General features: G+C 32.5%; 3 non-coding genes across 3 annotated transcripts; 2 read left to right on the top strand and 1 right to left on the bottom strand.

Annotated features, from left to right (window-relative positions):
* Positions 1 to 24,721: 24,721 nt before the first annotated feature.
* Positions 24,722 to 24,803, bottom strand: TRNAS-AGA (transfer RNA serine (anticodon AGA)). The gene has a single exon. It is a non-coding gene; the product is annotated as a tRNA-Ser (tRNA).
* A 176-nt stretch (positions 24,804 to 24,979) lies between these two features.
* TRNAR-CCU (transfer RNA arginine (anticodon CCU)) lies at positions 24,980 to 25,052 on the top strand. Its single transcript has one exon. It is a non-coding gene; the product is annotated as a tRNA-Arg (tRNA).
* A 229-nt stretch (positions 25,053 to 25,281) lies between these two features.
* On the top strand, positions 25,282 to 25,363 carry TRNAS-CGA (transfer RNA serine (anticodon CGA)). Its single transcript has one exon. It is a non-coding gene; the product is annotated as a tRNA-Ser (tRNA).
* The last annotated feature ends 336 nt before the right edge of the window (positions 25,364 to 25,699 follow it).

The following is a 25,699-nucleotide window of genomic DNA, read 5'->3' as shown; positions in this document are numbered from 1 at the left end:
AGTTAATGAATAACAAAGTGACACAATATTTTAATGTGGAAAACCCCTTAGAGTAAAAAACCACTTTGAATTTGAAACTTTATTGGCCTCTTAGGAAAAAATTTTAGAACTACAACTCTGGGAAGCACCAACACCTTGTTTTAGAAACACCAACTTCAAGGAACACCAATCCCTTACACTTAAAGCACCAACTTCATGAATAAAAGAAGCACCAACTTCAAAAATGAACAAGTGAGATATAAAATTAGAGGATTATCTCTATTACAACATAAATCATGAATCACTAGTTTCAACTTCTTGTTGAAAACACAATGTAGGATATACTTCTATTCTCCTCAAAACATCCAATATCCAAATATATTTTCTTTTTCCATTAAAAGATCTAATCAAATACTAATATGAATGAATGAAGCAGCAATATATAACCCTTATTATACCTCTAGTAAGCTTCTTCAATAAAAATCAAATCACAAATATGAAAATAGAAACATAAAGCATTACCCTCTTCTTTGTTGTTAAAAATCTGCCTGCAAATTGTTTGATCTACAAGGAATTCCACACTAATTCTGCAACTTCTATCAAAACCACCTATTGAATGTTTTAGAGGAATATATCCTCTACTTATAAACCAAGAAATTCAAAATTTTGGAGGCAGTTACATACCCCAAACTTCCATTAGACCAAAACTACTCAAAACTACCAAAACCGTCATAACAATTTGGTACCTATTTCTAATAAATAGACTTTTTTCTCTTTTTACATGTGTTATACAAAAACCAACAAAGACCCATTTTAGCTAACTTTGAGACCTTTCCAAAAAGGTTTGATAGTTAGGGTCTATCTAATAAAAAAAAGCTTGTCAACTTTCTAATAGACAAAAACTATTTTTTTAGTCTGTTTTCAAAAACAATGTCAACATTAAATGTTAACTGTAAAAAACCTTAAGTATTTGTCTTGAATATGTTTTGAAAAATATTGAAGGAAATCAAATAAGATAATTACATGATGTTACCCATATCATATGCTCATTATTGACATCAATGACAACAATCAAAGACCAAATACCAAGGGTTCAACATACTCCCCCTTTGGCATTGATGTCAATACCAACTTCCACCTTTATATCCATGTGTACCTATATATTTTGTATCTGTACTTGTATACTTGTATATCCATGTGCACCTATACCTGTATATCCATCATGTAGACATCTTCTTCATTTTTCTCCCCCTTTGACATCAATGACAAAGGAGATATACCAACGTTTCAGTGTCACAAAAAAGATAAGCAAAATATGCTCCCCCTAAAACATATCACTCATTTATGAACTTATGCAAGAAAAGAGAGGGATAAAACCCCCAATCTTGTTCTTAACCCTTCAAATGTGGCTCTTGAGAGAGGTTTTGTAAATATGTCAGCAAGCTGATCTGAAGAAGGAACAAATTCTAATTCAACATTACCATTCAAGACATGTTCCCTTATGAAATGATAATTAACATTAATGTGCTTGGTGCATGAATGCATAACTGGATTCTTAGAAATACTGATTGCACTCTGATTATCACAATAGATAGGAACTGGTTTAGACACTATTACTTTCATATCTGATAATGTTTGAACCATCGAAAAAACCTGTTGACAACAAGAACATGTGGCTATATATTTAGCCTCTACAATAGAAAGTATAGAAGATTATTGCTTTTTATTATGCCAACACACTAGCATGTTACCCAAGAAAAATGTTGCTCCTGAAGTACTTTTTCTTTCATCTAGAAAACCTACCCAATCTAAGTCAATATAAGCAACAAATCTGAAATCATCATATTTAGGATACCAAATCCCATAATCCAAAGTACTCTAAATATATTTGAAAATTCTTTTAACTATTATAACATGAGATTCTTTAGGTGAAGATTGAAATCTTGCAAACAAACATACAACATGCATGATATCAAGCCTTGAAGCTATGAGATATAGTAAACTACCAATCATAGATCTATAAGTGGTTTGATCAACATCAGGAGAATCATCATTTTTAGTAAGTTTACACCTGGTTATCATTGGTGTTCCCATAGGTTTACAATCTTCCATATGAAATTTCTTTAACATTTCTTTTGCATACTTAGTTTGGGATAAGAGTATACCATTTTCCAACTAAGAAATTTGCAACCCAAGAAAATAGGATAGTTCCCCAAGCATGGACATTTCAAATTCAGAATGAATAAGCTTTGAAAAACCTTGACATAAAGCATCATTATTGGATCCAAATACTATATCATCAGAATAAACAAGAACAATAAGAACATCATCAAATGTACCATATATGTACAAATTGCTATCAACGCCACCTCTTCTGAAGCCATTTTTGATAAGATATTGATCCAACCTAGAATACCAAGCCCTCAAGGCTTGTTTCAATCCATAAAGAGCCTTTTTTAACCTGTAGACATGATTAGGATAGTCTTTGTTCTCGAATCCTTCAGGTTGATCCATCTAAACCTCTTCATCAAGATAACCATTAAGAAATGTTGTTTTAACATCCATTTGGTACATTTTAAAACCCTTGAAAGTTGAATATGCAAGAAAGATTCTTATTGCTTCAATTCTAGCCACTGGTTCAAAAGTTTCATCAAAGTCCACACCTTCTATTTATGCATAACCCTTACAAACCAATCTAGCCTTGTTCCTTGATATCTTTCAATTTTCATCAAGTTTATTTCTAAAGACCCATTTAGCACCTATTACATTTTTACCTTTAGGTCTAGGCACTAATTCCCAAGTTTTATTTTTTTTAATTTGACTCAGTTCCTCTTTCATAGCATTAGCCAAAAACTCATCCATAATAGCTTCTTTATGTGATTTAGGTTCAATTTGAGATAGCAAACAGAGATTAGCACATTCACTAGATGTAGTTCTTGTTCTCATTTAAATAGCTACATGTTTATCCCATATAATATGTTCTTGAGGATGATACTTCTTCAATCTTATTCCTATAGCCTTTGTACATGTGGGTTTTGGTGTTTCTATGTGATCTTTTATCTCTTCTTTACCTTCAACAACTTTATTATCTGCTTCTTTCAAGTCTTTATCATTGTCTTGTAGGAAAGTATTATCCATTCTTATTTCCTTTTTATACTACATTGCGTTTTTATCTTGCACAACTTCGTCCACTTTCACATGTATAGTTTCAACAAGTTTATTCAACCTTTTATTAAAACATTTGTAAGCTTTACTTTGAGAAGAATATCCTAAAAAGATTCCTTCATCACATCTTGAATCAAAGCTTCCTATTTTATCAACAGAATTCTTAATGAAGCATCTACTTCCAAAAATTCTAAAATGCTTAACAAATGCAAGATGTCCATACCATAACTCATAAGGAGTGTACTTAGTTTTTACCCTTAGTTCTACCTTGTTTAGAATATATAATGTTGTTTGAACTACTTATTTCCAATACTTATTTGGTATTTTAGATTCATCTAACACAGTCCTTGCCATTTCTTTCATTGTTCGGTTCTTTCTCTCAACAACTCCATTTTGTTGAGGTGTCCAGGATGTTGCATATTGTCTTGTGATGCCATGTTTTTCACAATAATCAACAAATTCATCTGAAGTAAACTCACCATCTTTATCTGATTGTAAGCATTTAATCTTCATGTTTGACTCATTTTCAACCATTTTTTGTGAAAATCTTAAACTTGTTAAATGCCTCTAATTTATGCTTTAAGAATGTTACCCATGTCATTCTTGTATAATCATCTATAAAAAGCATAAAATACTTTTCATCATTTAATGACATTGTCCTTGTAGGACCACATAAATTAGTATGTACTAATTGCAATGGTTTAGAAGAAAAATATTTTTTTGAAGGAAAAGATGCCTTTGTTTGTTTACTATGTTGACACCCTTCACAAATAACATTCTCTAGCTTACTTATACATGGCATACCTCTTACTTTCCAATGCTTACTAACTTTTACCAAGCTATCAAAATTCAAGTGCCCAAGTCTTTTGTGCCATAACCAACTTTCATTCACCTATCCCATAAGACAAATGTCTTCATGATTGTTAGTATTTGTGATATCTTTTAAATTGTATACATTCCCTTTAGATCTTTTACCTAATGCAACCAACTGTCCAAATTTTAATTTGATCTGGCAACCATGGTCATCAAAAACAACTTCATATCCATGATCACAAATTTGACTAACACTTAGAAGATTATACTTCAATCCATCAACATAATACACATCATGAATGGACATTTTGTCACTAAGCATCAAAGAACCTCAAACTTTAATTTTCCTTGAAGAATCATCACCAAAACTAACATTGCCACCTTTATAGTTAATCAATTTGTCAAACTTTGTTCTGTCTCTTTTCATGTGTCTAGAACAGCCACTATCAATTATCCAAAAGTATTTTTCTTTAGGATGTAGAGCCATTTGAACAATCATAGACTTATTAATCTTAGGTCTCCATATCTTAGTCATTTTAGTATCAAATTCTTTATCAACTTGTAGACTAGCATAAGATTGGTCATTCTAAATTGACTTAGTTTTACAATTTCTCATAACATGACCAAAGGAAAGGAATAACCAAAACAAAACTTTGAATACCTCCTTGACATGTATCTGGAATTACTTATTCTATGTCCATATTGATGACACATGAAGCAATACCCATCAAAGAAAGAAATGAACCTGTTTGAGTATCTTTTACCCATGAGTGAAGTGCTTCATGTAACCTAATTTTTATCATTAGAAATCTGATTAAAATTTTCATTTTTACCTGCATTTGATGTGGTATAATTCTAGTTTGTATCATTACTTTTAGATTTAAATATTTGGAATAAAGATTGATCTTTCTTGTCACTAGAACATTAGCCAAGTTGAAAACCGATTCCTGTTAGATCATTAGTGTTAAAATATCGATTAGATTTATTAATTTAATTATCTTTATGAATGTCTTAGGACTTCAAATATACCTCTATATCAACTTAGAGATATCATACATATCTTCTTATAAACTAGACCCTTTAAATAGTCCCTTACATATATATCATTATAATTTCATTTATGGTATGTTCCTTATATATACTTCCCCTCTCTTAATAGCACCTTCATGATGTGCTTGAGTTATTATTCTATGAGTATCAGTGTCTAATCCTTATATATAAACAATGCAAGATATATATTCGGTGTGTATATTTTAATCTATCAAGCTATTATGGTGCCCGATATATTTATATCCACTCTGTATCTTCAGCAATGAAGATAACCCTAACATGTAAAACAACACATCTATCGGCATAGAAGGATAGGAAAAAAACGTTCAGCTAGGAACTTGACCATCCATTAACAAGGAGCTTAATATACATAAAACACTAAAACCAATCTCTAATTGAGACAAAAGAATATGCTCAATGATACCCAAAGACATAGAAGGATATAAAGTATACTTTTAAGATATAATATATTAAATGAGCATAGCTTCAATTTTGTGTGTGTTTGCACGCGCGCATGCGTGTGTGTGTGAGTGAGTATATGAATAAATGATTTGAATGAAGCTATAAGCATTAACACTCCCTCTTAGCTAGGGAAGATAAATGATATTTATACATAATATAGAACAAGATTGTCAACTCATCTGGTATTCATAGTGCTTAAATGTTCATTTGGTTTTGATACTACATATGATATCAAGAGTATTGGTCTACTAGAATATTGGTCTGAGATATTCACCAATTATTCAAACTAGGGTATGATATCACATTTGATATCAAAGTCTTGATCTCCTAGAATATTGGCATCTGATATTCATCAAGTACTTAAAACAAGGTTTAGATATCGCATTTGATATCAAGAGTCTTGATCTACCAAAATATCAACACCTGATATTCATCAAGTACTCAAAATAAGGTTTAGATATCACATTTGATATCAAGGGTATTGGCCTCCTAGAATATAAATGATATTCACCACTTACTCAAAACATTTAGATATCACATTTGATATCAAGAGTATTGGCCTCCCAGAATATCAATGATATTCACCACTTAATCAAAATGTTTAGATATCACATTTGATATCAAGAGTATTGGCCTCCCAAAATATCAATGATATTCACCAAGTACTCCAAGAGTAATAGTCTCCCAGAGTAATTGTATTTGAGATACAAGACATTCACCATTTACTCAATTTATTAGATCTCATAATACAAGTTGATTGTAAGATCATCATCTTACAACAAATTCTCTCAAATACAAGTGATGATCATTTGGAAGTTGTCACTTACTCATGATGTACACAGGGGATAGGCCCATATAAAAGTCGCATGGTCATAGTCCTCATGAATGTGATAACTTATTGATCATAAGAGAGACCATCCCAGCATGGTATACTCCCTCTTAATCAATAAGATCAGGTTCACTGAGGTTAACCAAATAGCATCCTCAGTCTTCTGCCTTTGAATGATAAATAGGACTCCTCATTTAATTCCCTCTTCTTGTAATATATTTTAAAATAGAAAGGTCAAAGCACATAGCTTATATGAGAATCAAACATTGCATATAAAAGTATAGTAATTTATTTCATATTCTAAGACTCCATCTTAGAATTATAACAAACTAATTTTTTTTTTGAGAAGTATTTATCATTTATTTACATTACATGAATATAATAAAGAACTCCCTCTTGATCCAATATTTATCTCATGTCAAGGATACTTTAAAGTTCCTTTTAGAAAGGATGTTTCTCTGACTCTGTGTCATTATCATAGACTTTGGCGAAGGTTGTTGAATGTTTCAATCTATCAGGACATTTGAAAGCAGTGTGACCATAGTTTTCACATCTAAAACATTGCATCTTAGTGTAATCTTCATGCCTTCTTTTCCTTTTAAAATTTGGTTTCTTCTTTTTATCAACATGAGTTGAAGGAGCATGAAGATCACTTCTAGTCAAAGTATCATCTATTGATATTATCATACCTTCCTCTTGAATACAATCATCTTTTAGTCAACCAAGTTTGGGAAGTTTGGATCGAGCACATACTTCTTGTTGGAAGGTTTTCCATGATGGTGGCAATCCTCTTAGAGCTATCATGGTTAATTCTTTTTCATCATAAACGTGACCAATTTTAGAGAGCTAGTTCTATAGTTTAGTTATCCTCATGAAATAGGAGGCAATAGTTTCTCCTTTGTTCATTTTAATGTGGGATAGACTGTCTTTCAAATTTAGAATTCTTGTTGTTTTGTTTAGCTCAAACATTTCTTCAAGTGTTTTAAGCATTTCATGTGTTGTGTTGAGTTCTGAGATAATAGGGAGCAGATGATCCTTAACACCATCCACAATTAACTTCATGGCTCTAGCATTGTCTTTTTCCCATTTGATCAATTCATCATTTCCTTTAGGAGGTATGTCAAAATTTTCCATGACTTTAGAGAGATCATTATCCTTTAGGGTTACCTTCATTTGTAATTTCCAAATTGTATAATTTGTGTCACCTTCAAGTTTATCTTCAACCTTGATACTATTAACCATTTTATCGGTGAGAAATTTTTACAATAGTAAAGTCCAATAAATAAGTCTAATCGAGATTGACTCTTAAACCTGGCTCTCATACCATGTTAAAATATCGATTAGATTTATTAATTTAATTGTCTTTATGAATGTCTTAGGACTTCAAATATACCTCTATACCAACTTAGAGATATCATACATATCTTCTTATAAACTAGACCCTTTAAATAGCCCCTTACATATATATCATTATAATTTCATTTATGGTATGTTCCTTAGATATACTTTCTCTCTCTTAATAGTGCCTTCATAATGTGCTTGAGTTATTATTCTATGAGTATCAGTGTTTGATCCTTATATATAAACAATGCAAGATATATCTTTGGTGTGTATATTTTAATCTATCAAGCTATTATGGTGCCCAATATATTTATACCCACTCTATATCTTCGGAAATGAAGATAACCCTAACATGTAAAACAACACACCTATCACCATAGAAGGATAGGACAAAAATGTGTCACTAGGAACTCGACCATCCATTAACAAGGAGCTTAATATACATAAAACACTGAAACCAATTTCTAAGGGAGACAAAAGAATATTCTCAATGATACCCAAAGACATAGAAGGATATAAAGTATTCTTTTAATATATAATATATTAAATGAGCATAGCTTCAATTTTATATATTAATATATGAGTATATGAATAATTTATCTGAATGAAGCTATAAACATTAACAATCAGTTATTATTTGTTTCCTTAACATATCATCCAAATTAGTGTTCTCATATTTTTCTAACTTTCTTTTGTATGATACTACTTCATTTATTAACCTTGTACATTCCTGATCTTTATAACTTAACTCTTCCTTAGTGACAAAGACATTTCTCTTTTGTTCCTCAACTTGTAATTTCAATTCTATAACTTGTTGATTTAAGTCTTTAGTTTCTTTTTCAAAGTTATCTTCTTTTTTTTAAGAATTGATTTTCTTGAACACTTAAATTCCTTTTTAATTCCTTGATCTTTTTAAGTGCATAAAGAAATTCACATTCTAAATCAGCCTCAACAAGTTCAACATCATCATTACTATCTGATCCTTGACAAGTAGTTTCTATAGCCATGAATGAAACTTCATTTTCATCACATTCAAAACTACTAGAGTCACTATATGATACATCATCAATCAAACTCTTCTTCTTCTTAAAGAACTTCTTTTTGTTATAGAATTTCTTTTTACTTGATTTCTCTTTCTCATCATCTACTTCATCATGACTAGTATAAGGACATTTAGATGCAAAGTGTCCTATTTTACCACAATTAAAGCATTTGAAAGGAAGTTTACCTTTGTATTTACCTACTCATTTATTTAATTTCCTTGATAAATTTGCTTCAAAAACATCAAGATCTTTTAATTTTGAAGAGGCTTCACTTTCTTTTCCACCTTGAATGTTGCTTCTTTGCTTGTGGATTCCTATTTGCCAAACTTTCTCATTTCATAAGCTACAAGTGCTCCATGAACATCTTCCATTGTATGCTTGGTAATATCTCTCGTTTCTTATATAGAACATATCTTAGAATCAAATTTATTAGGAAGAGATCTCAAAACTTTCTTTACAACATCAATATCATCAATTTTTTCACCAAGTCCTCTTATGACATTTACAGTTTCATCTATCTTAAGGAGATAGTCTTCTACCTTTTCATCATTACCAATCTTAAGGTCTTCAAATATTGTTTTCAAATGTTGTATCTTGTCTTCTTTAACTCTATCATTACCATGATATGTGTTTTTCAATTTGTCCCATACTTCTTTAGAAGAACTGCAATGCATTACCTTAACAAAAACATCTTTAGATAAACTGTTAAGTATAGAAAATTTAGCTTTCATATCAGTTTCATACTTCCTCTTTTCATCAAGATCTATAGGAAAAGTATTAGGAACTTTATAACCATTAACAACTGAATCCCAAATATCAATATTCATAGATAACAAATATGTTTGCATCATTACTTCCCAAAAAGCATAATCTAATCCTTCAAATATAGGAACCTTTGAAGAACTATCTTGAGCCATTAAAGATAAGTATTCCACTCAACCAAAATCTACCCAAAGTTGTTAAACTTGATATAGGGAACCTTGCTCTAATACCACTTTTTGGAATACAAACACCACTGGGAGGGGGGGTGAATCAGTAGTTTAAAATACTTTTAAAAACTTGAAACAATTACAAGTTATAAAAGTTTTACACATGAGCAAGATAGTTAATGAATAACAAAGTGACACGATATTTTAACATGGAAAACCCCTTAGAGTAAAAAACCACTTTGAATAAGAAACTTTATTTTCCTTTTGGGCAAATCTTTTAGAGCTACAACTCTGGGAAGCACCAACACCCTATTTTAGAAACACCAATTTCAAGGAACACCAATCCCTTACACCTGAAGCACCAACTTCATGAATACAAGAAGCACAAACTTCAAAAATGAGCAAGTGAGATATAAAATTAGAGGATCATCTCTATTACAACATAAATCATGAATCACTAGTTTCAACTTCTTGTTGAAAACACAATGCAGAACATACTTCTATTCTCCTCAAAACATCTGATATCCAAATATATTTTCTTTTTCCATTAAAAGATTTGATCAAATATTGATATGAATGAATGAAGCAGCAATATATAACACTTCTTCTACCTCTAATAAACTTCTTCAATAAAAATCAAATCACAAATATAAAAATAGAAACATAAAGCATTACCCCTTTCTTTATTGTTAAAAATATACCTGCAAATTGTTCGGTCTACAAAGAATTCCACACCAATTCTAGAACTTCTATCAAAACCACCTATTACATGTTTTAGAGGAATGTATCCTCTACTTATAAACCAAGAAAGTCAAAATTTTGGATGCAGTTACATACCCCAAACTTCCATTAGACCAAAACTGCTCAAAACTGCCAAAACTGTCATAACAATTTGGTACCTATTTCTGATAAACAGAAGTTTTCTCTTTTCATACATGTGTTATGCAAAAACTAACAAAGACCCATTTTAGCTAACTCTGAGTCCTTTCCAAAAAGGTATGATAGTTGGGGTCTATCTAATAAAAAAATTTGTTGACTTTCTAATAGACCAAAACTATTTTTTTTTATCCATTTTCAAAAACAATGTGAACATTAAGGGTTAATTGTAAAACACTTAAGTATTTTTCTTGAATTAAATAAATAATGTGATTAATGCAAATTAGGGTTTTTTACATTTGGCATCTAGGCCATTAGCGATTGGTAGAATTAGAATTGCCTAGTAAAATAGGACTTAGGAATAATTGAATAAAACAAAGTTGGTTAATATGGCAATGTGCCAATTTTGGGGTATTACAACAAAATAGCCTGCCACATTACAAGAATTGGATCTATCACACTAGATGGTAAAACAAATACTGATGATGTTTATTTTGTTGATGGACCGAAACATAACTTGTTAAGTGTTGGACAGCTTATGGACAAAGGTTACCAATTGCAGTTTGGTAATGACACATGCATTATCAAGAACAAGGAAGGAAAACTACTTGGTACTAGCACAAGAACCAAAGGTAATGTATTTCAATTAAACTCCACTAAAACAACATGTTTGGTAGCTAAAGTTGACAACAGTTGGTTATGGAACAGAAGATTTTGTCACATTAACTTTGATAACATTGTGAAAGCCAATAATACACTTGTTGTGAGAGATTTACCTAAGATCACTAAGCCCACTGACATTATTTGTAAGGAATGTATCTTGGCTAAGCAAAAGAAAGTCTCATTTCCTAGCAAGCAGTTTGGTACTACACAGAAGTTGGAATTAGTTCATACAGATTTGAGTGGTCCTACAAGAACAAAAGGATTCTATGGAGAAAGGTATTTTATGATTTTTGTTGATGATTTTACCAGAATGATGTGGGTAGCTTTTCTTAAGGAAAAATAAGAAGCATTTGAGAAATTCAAGATATTCAAGAACAAAGTAGAGAATGAATCTAGAGTTTAAAATCAAAAGCTAAAGATCTGATAGAGGAGGAGAATTCACTTCTAGAGAATTCAATATCTATTGTGAAGAGCATAGAATTAGGAGACAACTATCTTCACCCCATACACCTAAGCATAATGGGATTGTTGAAAGAAGAAACAGATCAATTTCTAAAGCAACAATAGCTATGTTATTCAAGAATGATATACCAAAAACCTTTTGGAGAGAAGTAGTCAATACAATAGTATACACACTGAACATAGTATAGATCAGAAAAGGTATGGAGAAAATGCCTTATGAGTTATGGTTTGGTCACTCACCATCAGTCAAATATTTTAGAATATTTGTAAGCAAATGCTACATCAAAAGAGATGATGATAGCATTAATTTTGATCCAAGGAGCGATGAACGTATGTTTCTTGGCTATTCACTAAAAAGTAAAGCTTATAGATGTTTCAACTATACTAGAGTGTGCAAATGTGAGAACAGATGAAAAGTTTGGCACTAAAGAAAAAATGATGGATTGTAACTCTGGTGGAGATTATTATTCTATTATGACCAATAGATGTAATGAATTATTTCTCAAGACTAACAATGACTTGCAGAATAATGTACAAACTGAAGAAGTAAGAGAAGAACAAAGTACAATACTTGAAATAAGAGTTGAAGCAGTAAATCCTAGCCTAAATAAGAATGTAATGAGAAATCATCCTGTTGATCAGATAATAGGAAGTAAAGAAAAAGGAGTAATGATAAAAGAAAAATAAATGAAGAACTATGCTTAATATCTCAAGTAGAACCAAAAAGCGCAGATGAAGCAATCAAGGATGATCATTGGATAAAAGCAATGAAGGAAGAACTTCAACAGATAATAAAAAAATGACACGTGGGAATCGGTTCCTAGACCCAAGGACAAAAATATGATTGGTACAAAATGGGTATTAAGAAACAAAATAAATGAACAAGGAGAAGTAATAAGAAACAAAGAAAGACTAGTATGCAAAGGTTACTCTCAGCAAGAAGGAATTGATTATGAGGAAACATATGCACCTATAGTAAGAATGGAAGTAGTCAGAATGTTCTTGGCATATGCAGAAAATAAATTTTTTAAGGAATATCAGATGGATGTTAACTCAGCATTCTTGAATGGAGAACTTAAAGAAGAAGTTTACATTGAGCAACCAGAAGGTTTTTCTTTGACAGAAGAGAAAGATATGGTTTGTAGATTAAAGAAAGCCTTGTATGGATTAAAGCAAGCACCTAGAACCTAGTATGCAAGGTTAGATAAATACTTAGCAAAGCTTGGATTTGCTAAAGGAACAGCAGATAGCAACTTGTACTTAAAAGAAATAGAAAATGGTTTGTTGATAATCATTGTATTTGTTGATGATATCATTTTTGGAGGAAATGATGAAGCTAGTAACAAATTCTTAGAAGATATGAAGAATGAGTTTGAGATGAGCATGATAGGGGAAATTGATTTTTTCTTAGGATTGCAAATTGTTCAAAACAAAGAGGGAATCTTTATTTCTCAGACAAAGTATTTAAAAGATTTGCTAAAAAGATTTGGTCTAGAAAACTGTAAACCTGTTGGAACTCCTATGGTAACTGGTTACAAGTTATCAAGCAAGGATGAGACACCTACTGTTGAACAAAAGAAGTACATATCTATGATTAGAGGATTGTAGTATCTGACTCATAGTAGACCTAATATAGCAAATGCAGTTGGAATCGTGGTAAGATTTCAAGTTGATCCTAAAGAATATCACTACACAGTAGTAAAAAGGATATTCATAAATCTGAAAGGGACATCTAATTATGGCATTTGGTATGAAAGAAGTAATGACTTTACTCTTTGCACTTATACTGATGTTGATTGGGCTAGAGATACAAATGATAGAAAAGCACCAGTGGAGGAGCATTTTTTCTTGGTGGAAGATTGGTTTCTTGGCTCTGTAAGAAGCAAGATTGCACCTCACAAAGCACTGCAGATGAAGAATATGTTGCAGCAATGAAAAGCTGTAATCAAGTCATATGGATGAAGCAGATAATGAAGGATATTGGAATTACATTCAAATAACCTATTATCATTTACTATGATAACACAAGTATGGTTAACATGTCTAAGAATCATGTTTTGCATTCTAAGACTAAGCACATCTCTATAAAGTATCATGTGTTGAAAGAGAAAGTTGTAGAAAAAGAAATCAAATTGGAGTACATTAACACTAAGGAATAGATTGCAAACATTTTCATGAAGGCCTTATTAAAGGATACGTTTGAGTATAAAAGAGATATGCTTGGGGTTATGCCCCTACCTATTTCAGAATAAAAGATGCAAAATTGCATTAGTCCAAGGAACAAAGCACTATTGATAGACTGGACTGAATGTTGATGCTTCCTGTATGGGGGAGTATCTATGATGAACAGAGTCAACAAAGGACTCTTGGTAATTGGTATAAAATAGTGTCTTTAGACACTTGAGTTGTTTATGGACTTACATACAAACTTGTAAAGAAACAGACCAGCTTGTGGTTGTGCTGATAAACTATTGGATGTTCAAGAAAATTGAACCATTTGTGTACTATCTTTGACATTGATGTCAATGGGGGAGAAGTATGGCATGAAAAACATTGTACTATAGGGGAGAAGTATTGCAATAAAGGATTTTCATGAAGCAAGATTTGATTGATGAAGAGGATTTGAAAAGACTTGTTGGTATGAGGATTTAAAAAGACTTGTTGGTATTCTTGGAACTAGATGTTTTTCACCTATGTTGCCATCAATGCCAAAGAGGGAGATTGTTAGCATGAATGTTGATGCTATGGGGGAGCATTGCAAAACATTGTTATGATGTATTTATAATTGTGTTTTTCATTGATGATAGCATAGTAATAAGTTTGTAAAAGACTGACAGAGTAGCAGGCCGTGATTTTTGTATTGAGAACATTATATTACTTACATGATGATGCGTAGTTACCTGAGTATACTACATTGTGTATTTGTTACATAGACAAGTGTGCAGAACTTGAATTGACAGTGTACAAAATATATGATTGATTTAGAAAGAACCATATAGAAACAAAGTATCAAGAAAGTAGTTCATATTGCATGGCTACTACAGTTTGTTACAATTGTAATGAAGGGTTGTGTAGTGAACTGGAGATATTTTATTGATCATTGATGATGTCAGAAAGTGCGCATGTACATAAGTCACATGTGTGACAGTTTATGTATATCTGTGAGTTAACAACATTGATTAAATGTGTATTTCATTTAATTAATGTATGATAATAAAGTGTGAAGCCGACTCAGAGATTTATTATTGAGCATGGTATAAAGGAAAGATGTTTTTGTGTTTTACAAACATGGTGAAGAAGTGAAGACTTGTGAATTACTAAGTAGTAGAGCAGAGTGATGTGTGTAAGTGACCTTAAGGGTTACTATTACTGATCACAGAGTTCCATATTTGTCTTCAGTGAGCTTAGAATAGTAGATAAATCTACTTAATGAATTGTAATCTGTTGTGCAATTAGCTCCAAAGCTTTATTCTCAAATTTCTTCTCTGCTCTCTGCAATAGTTTCTCCTATCCATTCAAATCTTCATTGAATTTTGGGACGACTTCTATTGACTGAACCAAAATTCTTTGAGAAGTATCAACCTCTATATTGAGTGCTTATGCAAGAATATTCTTTGCATGTTAAAGCACTTGAGATTCTTTATTTGTTTCTCCTCTAAGCCTCTACTGCTTAGCTTTCTTCTAAAGTAGCTCTCCACATATATGCATTTGATTAAGATTAAGATTGGAGATGTCCCAATTCGAAATAACAATCTCCTCATCTAGATCAATTTCTTCTTCCTTCTCTTTGCCTTTACTCAAAAAATTTGTAATCAGTTGAGGCTTGGTCTCAACTATCCTTACTCTTATTAATTGCATGTGAGGAACAGAAATAATGGTAGAAATATTAGGACTAACAAAAAAAGTAGATACTGCACTTATTGAAGGAATACCTTGTGTAACAAAAATTGATGGAGGAAGAAGTGTTGACTGCTTGGTAGATGAAGTGTTTGTCACTTCTATCAATGAAGTATTGAGTTGAACAAGTGCAAAAATTGATTGAGTGCCTATACTTATAATGTTTGACACAATCAATCTTGTAGTAGCTTTCTTTGGGCTTGATGTTTTCAATGCTTCGCTTGGAGAATGAGGAAGTGAGGCTATGACCGCTACTACAATTTCTCAGGATCAGTCTCCTCTATGTTCTAAACTTCAAGTAAATCTTCTTTGGTAGCTTCCTGTCCCTATTCTTATTAGTCATCATCTATATTATTATTTGTTTCCTCTTCATCATTATTACCTTCTTCTTCTTTTTCATCATCATCACCTTCATTATCATCCTTGTCACTGACATTAACAACAAAATCACTCTTCTTATGAAGATTATAGATTTTTTTCCATGTGTTGGTGGCATTTTTCACTACATGATCAATTTCATTGATTAATATCAGACAAGTGTTAAACTTCAAGGTAGGATTCTCTTCATTCTACTTAATGGACTCATTAACTTCTTTATTGCTTAAGATCGGCATGAGTTTCCTAAGAGTCTTCTCATAAATATCTTTAGCAATTTGCCTTGCATGCTCCCATCTTGGCTTAACTTTCTCCATTAATTCACTTGGAATCTATTGAACAAGATGGTCTGGAGAATATTTCCATTTGCCCATCTTAGACAAAACCATACCTTCAATTTACTTTTGCTCCTTTACAATTCTTATTTCATACCTTAGTGATTTGAAGTTTTCCATACCGGCTCCAGTGTCAATTTCTTTCAACTTTTCTTGGAAAGAGAGTGGTGGCTTTTTGAAGATTACATCTGCACCTTGTTTCTTCCTGGATGCCCTCTTTGAGAACACTATAGTAGATGGTTTTGCAAGTTTGGTTATAATAACCTTACCTTTCTTCTTTACTATCTCTTCTTCTTCTAAATTCTCTTCATCTTCTACTTCGTCTTCCTCAATGTCATCACCTTTGCCTTCAGTCAACAGAAGAGCCTAGTTAGTTTTCAATTTGGCAATCCTCTTCTTTCCTTTGTTAACTGCTTGAGGGAGTTTTATTTCAAGTTCTATTATTTCCTTTGCTTCATCATAAGCGCCAAAATATGCAGCATTTGGCTCAACTAGCTCATTTAATAGTGCTTTAATAATAACCTTAGTTTCATCTACCTCATAACCTAGAGGTTTGACCCATACATTTCTTAGTCTAACTGCTTGAATATATACTTTCTCATAGTCAACCATAAAACAAATATCATCTTCTTAATCATCAACAAGTTTCTTAGGGATCCTAAATCTGTTATTCATCTTATCCTTAAATGCATCAAAGTAGTTATCCATTATGCTAACATAATTTTCTCCCATTTCAGCTATATATTCATTAATCTGATAAAGAACGAGTACATCCTTCTACCATACGATGGTACCTTTAGATGGGAAAAAGACTAGTTAAGAGTGAACCATACTTACAAGGATTGTTCTTATACTCTCCATATTTTCATTGAATTGATTCAACATCAACTTGGCTAGGTCAAGTGACAAGTTATTTTTGATCACTTTGTATGCGAGATCCACTACTTCGCATGATACACTATTGAGTCTGTTTGAGCTATATATTTTGTGCATAATGACATGTATTCTGAAATTCAATTCCATATTTGTGACACAGTTGATCTTCATTCCCCTTCCATCCCACTCAGCAAGGGTTTTCTTCTCTAGTTCGACCTAACTTAGGCTTTTAGTCATTGTTTCTTTTGCCAACATAAGAAAACTAGTGATCCTATGGATCATTTTCTTTGTTATCATAATGGGTTTCTCCAACCACAGCTAACTATTATGCACATGACTGAGGATAAATCTTATGCATTCGATTTGAAAGTCTCATGGCATATGTGGAATGTGAGTCAAACCCTTCACTTCAAGGTGTTGATGTTTTGGTTTTAACACACCATTCACACACAATTCTCTCAAGGATTCATCCATTTCTAGAGTTCTAATATCTTGAATAGCACACAGAAAATGTGAACGAATATCATTAATTAACAGTACCTTGGATGGAAATTTTGATTGAGCTCCAGTTGGATCTAGGGTCTTCGCGACAATCAAACTCATCTTAAAGTCTAGTGCCTTCCATTCCATGCCTTGAACTAACATCTCTGACCCTTTCTTAGATTTGTTGCTATTGGATACCATTTTGCTTGGTAGAGTTTGAGAGAACACAAAAATCTTTAATAGTAATTCACATAGATCGCTTGGATGCACTAAGAACGTTCTGCACAAATAGCTCTTGAAAATTAGAAATGAATTCAATTTTAACCTTTTTATCAAATTTTGCCTTTCAATTGCCATAAATGCCTAGTATGATTGTTCGTTCAAATGAAAAACTATCTTCCACTTCGCTTGCATTAAGTGCTTGGTAGAATCATTCATGACTCAATGTCCATACAATAATTTTAGTGGCTCCCAACCTTGCTCGGCAGGGTCTACAACCCGACCTCACTCAGTAATGACTGACATCTTCTTGAATGCTCGGTGATCCCTTTGCATCTTGAATGCTAATATGGATCTTTCATTCTGTTGACTGGACCTGATGTGAGATGTCTTCTTCAAAATCCTAGTTCCAAATCTCCTTGTGAGAGATCAAGTGGAAATGCTTGAGTCACCCAAATCTTGAGTGACATGTTCACCATTTCTTGGACTTGCATTCTCAGAATATTTTAGAATCCATTGCCGTCTCATCTGTTTTCTAATGTTATCAGACTTGGCTTTCTTTTCATCTTCAATTTTTCTATTATTCATACAGTTCTTGGCAAGATGACCAAGTTCTGTACAAATAAAATATCTTCTGGTGGTGTCTCTTGTCCTCATGTTATGTTTTACATAGTTCATTCCAATGTGTCCAAATTCTCCATAGTAATGAAATCTACACCAAGTGTTATATTCCCAACCAAATATAGCTTTTATAATTTGTTCTGCTAGGTTCAATGGCTTAGTTTTACATTCTAAAGATTTATGTCCATGCTTCTTACATTTGTGACATTTGCCTTCAAACTTAGGTTTCTCTTTGCATTCATTAGCTCTATGATGATGTTGATTGCAATTGTAGTATTTTCCATTGAATTTAGCTTTCCCATTGCTCCAAAATTTGTTTGATGTATGACCTATCTTACCACAGTGATTGCAAGTAGGCCTTTGATTCTTATGAGCTCCTTGCTTGGATGATTCACCTTCTTCTGTATATCCAATTCATGTTTTCCCCTTTTGTCTCTATTGGATTTTCTCATTTAGTTGATCCATGTCTACTTGAGATTTCATCATCCTCTCATTGGTTTGTCTTTTAGTGTTTAGATCATTCTACAATCTTTCATTTTTTGACCTTAGATTTATGATTTCTTCATTTGCATTAGTGAGCTAATTAATGAAGTCTGCCTACTGAAGGGATAGGTGTTGAGTTTGATTTTTCTTTCCTTCTATCTCTTCTTTTATCTTATTTTTCTCTTCCATGACTTCACATAATCTTACTGATTGAATTTCTTGTTCTCTTTTCAATTTCCTAACTTCATCTTGAAGTGAACCATTCTTTTCTAATAGTTCTTTGATTGCTTCATTAGCTTCATTTGAGTTACTTTCTAAATGAATGTCTTCAATTCTTTCTTCAATGTAGAGTTGGTCATTCATTTGTATTGCAAGATCTTTTCTTCTTTTCAAGGATTGAGAGAGTTTTTCCTTTTCTTTCTTGAGTTGTCCAATAGCCAATTCCAAATCTAGCTTTTCATTGTCAATAACCTTGTGAAGTTTAAATACCTCCATAGCCTTTGATCTTTGCTCAAGTTGTTAAACTTTTCTCTGAGAACCACAATGCTCTGATACCAATTGTTGGAAATATATATGATAGACTAAGTTATTGAGAGGGGAGGGGTGAATCAGTAACTTATAAAACTTAATCTTTATTTTCCAATTAATCCTTCATGTGAATCTTGATCATGCATAAGAAACTAAAAGCAATAAAACATTTATAACACTTTGACAAACAATATGATGACCCAAAAACCTTCCAAATAGAAAGTAAAACTGGGGTAGGGATGATACTCACAAGCTTTAGTACTGTAGTATAAAGTTGTCCGCTTAAGGCTTATAATGATCACTTCTGATGATTTGCCCTATTAGGAGCAATAAGGACTACTAGGTCCACCTTGTAAGAGGGTTTACAAGCATACAATAAAGTATGCACTCGGTAAAGAGATTTACATAAGACTATTAAATCTACCTTGTGAAAGGATTTAACTGATTCACCTGATAGGATGAAACAGTGAGTGATCGTTGATCTGCAACTTGGTTTGTTGAATGACATTCCTTTGAGTGTAATGATCTGCTTCCTGTGATAGATAAATCTTTGTTGCTCTTATACTATTGTAGCCTTTTTTTATTTCACACTTCTACTCTTTTTTGCTTGTTATATTCAGTATATTCATCTTATTGGATGTGATACAATACATTACATATATACCAATCCAATTTACAAATCAACAAAGTCGGCTACCATATAACTTTTATAAAAAATACACAAAGTCAACCCAACTACAAGAACTTGGGTTCTAAAGAATAGCTTGGTGAGGTTCTGATACTCAGCATCCATTATCAGTGCTAACATTGTCATGTATGTGGTAGACGTAGAACCTCGATCCATATTGATCACTTCCAAGTAGTCTGAACTCGATCTGTACTAGTGATTTAGTGAATACTATGAAACTCAGCATATAAATTGAATCACTTGATTCATATTGCATAGCTCGGTCAATGCTATCACTATGAGCTTAGTATAAATTGAATCACTTAGTTAACACTGAGTGGCTCAGTCAACACTGGATTCACATCTCTATAACTACGAACTCAGTAAGCACTGCACAACTTGGTCTGCACTGAGAAACTTGGTAAACACTAAGAGACTTGGTTTACACTGTTGATCACCATCATGGAACAAACTACTCAGCATAAATTGAATACTATTCCTTGAACTCGGTAGCAACTGTAGAACTCGATAGAGTCTGAAATGCTTGGTTAATAATGTTAACTATACAATAAGCTTAGTAGATATCATTTGTCTAAGTAAGTGTGTGTCACTAATGACAAACATGATTGTAATGTCAACACATGCATAGTTCTTCATTGAATTAACAAGATTCAAGCACTACTTATCTAACTAATTTGACCTACAGAAAAAATGAAAAATTCCTCCCACAACTAGACCCTCCTTGAGTGATTACTCATGATTAGAACTACATAATCAACATAAATATTCACAATAAGTCTCTCCATCATGTTAATAATATAAAAATATTGAAACTATTCTTCTTAGTAAATCCAACAAAATATCTAAATTTACTTTATTGCTCGACCAACAATTTTTAAGAAACAAATGTTGGAGACTTCATAGAAATAAAAAAAGCCTAGAACCTAGAACATCAATCCCTTGTATCTAGGAAGAATGCTTTTATTGAAAACTTGAAATGTGGAGCAACAAAGATTGGAGAGGGGACCACTCTATCAGACTATTAGTTGAACCAAAGTAACCTTGCTTTCCATGTTTGACTGGTTCAAATGATGTGCTAAAACTTAGCAATTTATTCCTTATTATGTATCTTCACACTTAGGATCAATACCACATATATGTGCATTTATGCACCAATCTATCAAACTCAATAATCCATCAAAATATTTCTTAAAAACAAACATATGTTTTGCACTTATAAGGATGACTTCTTACCATAGAGGATATTAAAACAACATGATTAATCATCATCATATCACCACAAAATTTGTATTGAAATATTACAAAACCATTATTCTAAGTGTTATATATTGAAATGGAGTTCAAGCAATCATAAAAGTATCTAATAAAATGATTTAAAATGGGGCTTATCAATATTCTCAAAATGGGGCTTATCTACTAGCCTTAACAAGTAAGGTTTTAAGGATTGGGATAAATAAGAATGCAACATCCAAAAATCATAGACATTATACCTAGAACTACAAGTTATCCTCAAATGTGGAGTGCACTAAAGCATAAGTCATCAAAAAAATAAAAGAGAGGTGGTGTCAAAAAAATGACGAGATGTGTCAGGCGAGAGTGGGACATATAGAAACAGAGTATCAAGAAAGTAGTTCATATCGCATGGCTACTACAATTTTCTACAATTGCAATGAAGGGTTGTGTAGTGAACTGGAGATAGTTTACTAATCGTTGATGATGTCAGAAAGTACGCATGTACAGAAGTCGCACATGTGAAAGTTTATGTATATCTGTGAGCTAACAACATTGATTAAATGTGTATTTCATTTAATTAATGTATGATAATAAAGTGTGAAGCCAACTCAAAGATTTATTATTGAGCATGGTATAAAGGAAAGATGTTTTCATGTTTTACAAACATGGTGAAGAAGTGAAGACTTGTGAATTACTAAGTAGTAGAGCAAAGTGATGTGTGTAAGTGACGTTAAGGGTTACTATTACTGGTCACAGAGTTCCATATTTGATTGCATGATCTGAAGGTGAAGGAGTCTGATGTACTGGACAGAGAAAGAAGTAAAAACTTGTTACAAATCTATTATTCTTAAAGGAATAGTAGCGAGGTCAATTGGACAGTGGGTTCATTGATTTGATTCTAAAGCTGTTTGGATAGTGGGTTCAACTTCCTTCCACAACTCCTAACAGGGATTCAAAGTCTCCTAATAGGGACTCTTGTACTAAATGTTGTAATAGACTCCTAACAGGGTCCATCCTATAACAATGAACATTCATATTAGTACATCATTTTGTGGGCATCATTCCCACAGGGGTTTTCCCTCTGATCAAGGGTTTCCCTAGTCAACATATATGGTGTAATTGTTTATGTGTATCTCTTTATGGTTGTTGTTTACTTTGAATGGTCAAGATTGTTTAAGAGGTTAAATGTTTAAATTGTCATATAACTAATTCACTCTGCCAACTCCCCCCCCCCCTCGGCTTAGTTATATTGGTGGACTATTGTTTCTAACAGTCCACTCTTAAAGTTAAAGTGGGGGACCAAATAAATTATAACACATCTTCCTAGTTCATTCCAAATGAATGACACACAACAACACATCCTTCGAATTTGGCATCAAACATAATGTGTAGATAAGTAATGTAGCATGTTAACTAGTCAATCAAAAACCATTTTCTAATGCAAATAACTTGGTGTAGTTCTTCACACGCCATGATAAGATCTATAACAACATGTCCTCCAAACTGCACAACTAGAAACAACATTGTGGAGCATTCTCTAGATCAGTCTTGATAGACAACCACAATGTCAGCAAATTGCACCTACTAGCCTTAACAAGTAAGGTTTTAAGGATTGGGATAAATAAGAATGCGACATCCAAAAAGCATAGACATTATGCCTAGAACTACAAGTTATCCTCAAATGTGGAGTGCACTGAAGCATAAGTCGTCAAAAAAATAAAAGAGAGATGGTGTCAGAAAAATGATGAGATGTGTCAAGCGAGAGTGGGACATATAAGTCATCAGAAAATGCTGAGACATATGTCAAGCACTGTTAGATTATATTGGATCATTTTTTTATGATTTTACTTCTGCATTTATGGTTATTTTGTTGTTGTTCACAAAGCAATGCAAATTTATATATGTTTTTATTATTATTATTATTTATAACTTTGCATTTAAAGAGTATTATATAAGATTGTATGATATTTTGAAGAGAGGTAGTTATTAAAGATTATGGATTTTTATTTAAATTATTTTATTTGAATGTTATTTTTATAACTAAATTAAAATTTTATATTTGTTTTACATTATAATTTTAAATTTAATATTAAATTCATATTTAAAATATTATAGCCATCTTAAAATCTAATTGAATTATCATCATAATTTATTCATAATCATGATCTTAATCTTCTTTGAAACAATAAATTCGATTATATGGTATTTGTAACTGAATTGTAATTATGAAACAATTTTATAAACTACATAAAATACTTATAAACCAATAAAGATAAAATGATAAAATGCTTGAGAATAAATTATTCATTCTTTATAAGTTTGGTTTTTCTTTTTCTTTGTTTAAATTGATATTTTTTCTTTTATCAAGACAATGAATTGGAGAGAAAATGGTATGCATTTTGATTTTGAAAAATATTAAATAATAATTTATTAAAAAATCAAGAAAAACTATGGTGAATCTTATTCGCACTAGAAGTATTTGACCTCCAATCTTCGACATTATTTTGGACAACCCATTTGACAGCATCCCTTAGAGTCGACACCATTGCAAAAATTGCATGCCCATTCAATAGTCATTCCTCACAACACAAAATCATTGGAAGATGCAAGGCAAGTTCAAAAATGTCTTATCTACCCTTACCAAACTAGAATGTCATTTGGAGGGTATGCAAAAATTGATTTGACAAAATGTTTTGAATCTCTCAAACAAATGTAAGGGGCAATTATAAATCCAGGTTCATCAAACATTTGCCAACATATTCCTCTATCATGTCAATATGGGAGCTTGTGAACTGTACTTGCTAACACTCACAAAGCAAGGACTCTAGCTCAACTAAAGCTCTTGTTTTACAAGGCGAGGATCTCAACTCCAAGTTTCTAAATTTTTGAAGTAGGTAGACAAGTTTCAAAATCTTATGTCTCCATCCACTTGGGTTTCCATCTCCTTCGTTCTTAGCCTAACATTTTAGATTTGGGCAAGGAACTATCTCTACATTATTTGAAGGATCAAGTTTTTCTTAGGCTTCATCTATGTAATCTTATAGATTTTATGGTTAATGAATTTGACGTATATATTTAATAGAAGGGTGGCAAGGAGGAGCCTTAGAGTCTTCAATCCATCTTCAAATGGCTTTTCGGGCTTGGGAGGCAAAATCACTCCTTTTTCCTTATATCCAACCCAAATCAACGGAGCCCCTCTTTTTACAAAATCTAATGGTGTATAAATTGCCTAAGCTTGATTTGATGGCAAACTAGGAACATATGAAAAAGAAACTTGTATCAATTTGGCTGCTGAAGCACGCACAGAGCATACGCAGAGCTTAAAAGTGATGAGATTTTCAAATGAAGGTTTGGGAAAAACAGATAAGCATCGTGGACGGCAGGATTCGAACCTGCGCGGGCAGAGCCCACATGATTTCTAGTCATGCCCGATAACCACTCCGGCACGTCCACTTACGTGAATTTCAATCTAATCAAACAAAATTAAACCATGAAACTACAAACAAAAGAAGGCAAAATAAAGTGCTTTTAATGAAAAGTTAATTGAAATAGCCAATGAAGTCGGGAGAAGATGATTCGGGGATTAAAAAAAAGTTATTTTATGAATAGAAGAAAGAGCTCAGCAGCCAGCGCCTGTAGCTCAGTGGATAGAGCGTCTGTTTCCTAAGCAGAAAGTCGTAGGTTCGACCCCTACCTGGCGCGCAAAGCACAGTTTATATTTTATTCTCTTTCCTCAGTAATTCCATTTATCGCATTTCATCCTACAAATTCCAACGCCATTCCACCAACTCACAATCGGCAGCTTTATTTCTCTGTTTTGTTTGTTGTAATTTAAATCAAGTCCGCTGCCTTTGTCGTGAATTCAGTAGCTAAATAATTTTCTTTTAGACTACTGACTATCATATGAATCTGCTGCTTATTAAAATATCTCGTCGATATGTCCGAGTGGTTAAGGAGACAGACTCGAAATCTGTTGGGCTATGCCTGCGCAGGTTCGAATCCTGCTGTCGACGACACTTTTTCACCACCAATCTTCTCACATCTCAATCTTTTCAAGATGCTAACTAATTCCCTTTTATTCTTAGATCTCTATCTAAGAAGCTAGCGAATAGTCTAACTACATGCTTCACGAGAGCAGGAACAATATTTTCTTTCTACCTGCAAAAACAAATATTTGACTTTTGGTGCTCTGAGGATGTTTGACACCATTTTGTGACCATTTGATCTTAGCTTCTCCAACGTGGTATTAGACCACATTTGCAAATACCTTCCCAAATAGTCTAGAGTTTATATCAATTTTGGAAACCTACTTTCCTACGATTCATTTTAGAGATAATCCAACATGGTAT

The sequence above is a fragment of the Cupressus sempervirens genome, chromosome 5 (assembly GCF_028749045.1).
Source record: "Cupressus sempervirens isolate cs-2001-9-10 chromosome 5, ASM2874904v1, whole genome shotgun sequence".
NCBI classification, from domain to species: Eukaryota; Viridiplantae; Streptophyta; class Pinopsida; order Cupressales; family Cupressaceae; genus Cupressus; species Cupressus sempervirens.
Note: the sequence above shows the minus strand (reverse complement) of the source record. Positions and strands in the feature narration are given on the sequence as shown.